At 45.9% G+C, this 3,962-nt stretch overlaps 1 pseudogene; it reads right to left on the minus strand.

Moving 5' to 3' along the window:
* Positions 1 to 1,258: 1,258 nt before the first annotated feature.
* On the minus strand, positions 1,259 to 2,623 carry LOC129485700 (argininosuccinate synthase-like; annotated as a pseudogene).
* Positions 2,624 to 3,962: the final 1,339 nt, after the last annotated feature.

A 3,962-nucleotide genomic window follows, 5' to 3' on the forward strand; every position in this document is an offset into this window, starting at 1 on the left:
TTACTGCACAGGTGATGGGTGCAGCAAAATCTCACAAACCACCACTAAAGAACTTATGTAACCAAGCACCACCTGTTCCCCCAAAACCTGTGGAATTAAAAAATAATAATATAATGTCAAAAGTCATGACAAAAAATTAAAAAAAAAAGAGTGGATCATCTTTAGGAGCTGCCCTGGTTTGTAATGCAGGCATTGCAGAATATAGCAAAAGCCTGGAATGGACCCTGTGGTGGTTTTTAAAATATGTCAACACAATGCTAATCTTCCCTTTGAAAGATGGGCTCTGATTTCCTTGTTCTTAACTGTGGATTGTATTTAGTGACGTGCTTCTGATCAACTGAATATGGTTGAGGTGAAAGTGTGTAATGTTTGACATAAGGGTATATAAGGCTTTCTCCTTGTTTGATGAAGCCAGCTACATTGTCATGAAGACACTCAAGCTGACCTATGGAGAGGTCCATGTATTAAGAAACTGTGGCCTGCCACCAATAGCCATGTGAGTGAGCCATCATGGAAATGGATTTTATAGCTCAATTCAAGCTTTCAGATGGTGGCAACCTGGGCTGACATCTTGAGCACAGCCTCTTGAAAAATCTCTGAGCCAAAACCAACCATTTAAGCAGCTCCTGAATTTCTGACCCACAGATATGCTGACATAAATGTTTATTGTATTAACCCACTATTTTTCTTTTTAATCACACAGTACTAGCCTATTTTGGGAAATCTTTTTCAAGAGACTCTTCATTTTTTTTTCTTTTCTTTTTTTTTTTTTTTGAGACAGAGTCTTGCTCTGTTGCCCAGGCTGGAGTGCCGTGGCTTAATCTCGGCTCACTGCAACCTCCGCCTCCCAGATTCAAGCAATTCTTCTGTCTCAGCCTCCTGAGTGAGTAGCTGGGATTACAGGCGTGCACCACCATACCCAGCTAATTTTTGTATTTTGCATTTTTAGTAGAGACAGTAGAGACCATGTTGGTCAGGCCAGTCTCAAACTCCTGACCTCATGATCCACCCACCTCAGCCTCCCAAAGTGCTGGGATTACAGGCGTAAGCCACTGCGGCCAGCCTTTTTTTTTCTTTTAATTGTCATTTTATAGCTCCCCACCGCAGCTTCCCCACACCCTTCCCTTCAATGATGACGTTTGCAGGCTTCGGGGGGACCACAGAACAAAGCTGGGGCCTGGCAGCCCCACTAGGTTGCCAGCTGGGGACAAGGCACAATTACAAATTATCACAACAACTAGCGCCTGTACTTGGGAGATCTGCAAATTGAGGAGGCCCCAGCTCCTCATGGTACAGGGGTCTATCTAGCAGTGACCTTACTCTGGAGACGATGGTATTCCTTCAGTCTGAGGGAATTGATGTTGATGAACCCGGTGTCATCAATCAGCTCATAATCACCCTGCACGTTCATGCTCACCAGCTCCTCATTGTAGAGAGACAGTGGGGACTCCCAGCCAAGGATGTACACCTGGTCCTTGAGGACCAGCACCTGCACTTTCCCTTCTGCCGGCTCCTGGGACTTGGCGATGCAGGGGCAGACAATTTCACACTCAGGGCTGTGTCAGAAACTGGTGTATATCAGCTCAGCAAATTTCAAGCCCAGGCCTTGTTTGGTTTTGTGCACTTCCCAGTCTATGGTGAAGGTCTTGATGTCTAAATGAGCATGGTAAAGGATGGTGCCTGCTGGGGTCTGGTAGATACCTCGGGCCTTTGTCCAGTGAAGTTTGTTCTCCACGATGGCAATAAAGCCCACACCATGCTTGCCTGCAACTTCGTTCAGGTACACGAAGAGCTCCGAGGAGGTCTGGTGGGTGGTGCCATCCTTGACGTTGGTCACCTTCACGGGGACCCCTTTTTTGAATTGGATCTTGAGAATGTCAGGGGTGTTGGGGGCTTTGGCTGGGTCCTGGGTCTTCGTGTAGAGACCTGGAGGCACTTGGTTCTTGGGGTTCTCCAGGATTCCAGACTCGTAGCTGAATGAGGTTCTTGTTCATGCTCCACAGGTTTTTGGGAGTGACCAGGATGGGAATCCCATGTTGCTTTGCGTATTCCATCAGGTCACTGCGGCCCTTGAACCAGTTGTAGAACTCGGGCATCCTCCAGGGAGCCCTCCCGGGACCTTTATCTGCGGGGGCCAGCGAGTAGCAGATGAGCTCAAACCGGACCTGATCGTTCCCCTTTCCTGTGGCACTGTGGGACACATACTTGGCTCTCTCCCTTTGGATGATTTCCACTTTTTTGCCGGCAATGCAGGGCTTGGTGAGAGAGGTACCCAGGAGGTAGTGGTCCTCATACAGTGTGCTGGACTGGATGGCTGGCCAGATGAACTCCTCCACAAACTCCCTGCTGAAGTCCTCAATGAACACCTTTTTGGCTCCAAGCTTCAGTGCCTTCTTCCTGGCTTCCTCGAAGTCTTCCTTCTGGCCAATATTGGCCAGGTAGGTAGTGACATCATAGCCTTGTTCCTTCGGCCACACGAGGATGCAGGAGGTGTCCAGGCCACCACTGTAGGCCAGAACCACGGAGCCTTTGCTGGACATAGCGTCTGGGATTGGAGGCGTGAGTTCCTGGTGTCTGGAATCTGTCTTCATGGTGTAGTGAACCACTCGGACCTGAGCAGCGGTGGCAGGCGACAGAGCAGGTGACTTTTAACTTATTTTTTTTTTTTTCTGAGGAAAATAGACTCACACAAAGAAATTGATGAGTTGCCGAAGTCAGGGATTATATGTTCCCTTGCTAGCACCTCCAACTTCTAATTGTTCCTGGGCTGGCTGTGAGGTCAGGGACTGAGTACAGAATCACACCGTGGCATATGTGGAGGAGGGAATACTTAGGAAGCCCAGCTAGTCTTATGAACACCATGTGAGGACTTATCTTTAGCTGATGGGCGTAGTGTCCTTGCTCTAACAAGAATCCCTGAGGTTTAGCAACATACGTCTTGCTTGCATGGTTGATATATAGACATTATTTTTGGTTTTCAATAAATCCATAAAAGTCAACCTCCATGGTTTTAAGGGTAAGAAATGTGTCAAGTACTGAGATTGATACCTAATTCTTAGTACTCAGGAAAGATTTAGGAGAGGAGGATGTTTTGAGTACTCCTTATGGACTCAGAAGGGACATTATGAGTGAAGACTAATTGGATAGAGAAATTAGTTCCTAGACATGTGCAGTAGCTGTGGCTTCTGTGTTCTCTGAAACATTCCATACATCATTCTCATTTTCTGGGTGGTATTGTGAACAGAACCTTGATCTTAGAGTGAAGAGGCTTGGCTTACAGTCCTACTTCCCACCAGAGATACATTTAAAATTGCAAAATAGGCCAGTAGTGGTGGCTGTGAGCCTGTAATCTCAGCACTTTGGGAGGCCAAGGCAGGCAGATTGCTTGAGCCCAGGAGTTTGAGATCAGCCTGAGCAACCCGGTGAAACCTTGCCTCTACTAAAAGTGAAAAAACAAATTAGCTGGACTTGATGGTGCCCACCTGTAATCTCAGCTGCTTGGAAAGCTGAGGCGGGAGGATCGCTTGAGCCTGGGCTGTCAGGCTGCAGTTAGCTGAGATCATGCCACTGCACTTCAGCCTGGGTGGCAGAGTGAGACTCTGTCTCAAAAATAATAATAATAAATGAAATAAAATTATGAAATATTTTTTTCTCCAAAGACATTTTTCTCTTTGCCTCTTAATGCAGTTAAGGGATAGGGTTATAATTGGAAAACACATTTTTTAAAGAAACTGTACCAAAAAATGGATTCTCATCATGACAATGACTTAAATGCATTTTTTAATCTCAAGGATGATGTTTTGTTCCAGGAAGTTATGTTACAATCAAATTAATTCGCCTTTGCAATGAGACCAATGGATGAAAAGGTCTGTAAAGTGCTAATTGTTGTTATTAATTTATAAGATAAAGCGTTTGTTGTTTCGGTAACTGGTCCCAGGGCTGACTGTTTTCACATAATCTTA

Source organism: Symphalangus syndactylus, chromosome 7 (assembly GCF_028878055.3).
Source record: "Symphalangus syndactylus isolate Jambi chromosome 7, NHGRI_mSymSyn1-v2.1_pri, whole genome shotgun sequence".
NCBI classification, from domain to species: Eukaryota; Metazoa; Chordata; class Mammalia; order Primates; family Hylobatidae; genus Symphalangus; species Symphalangus syndactylus.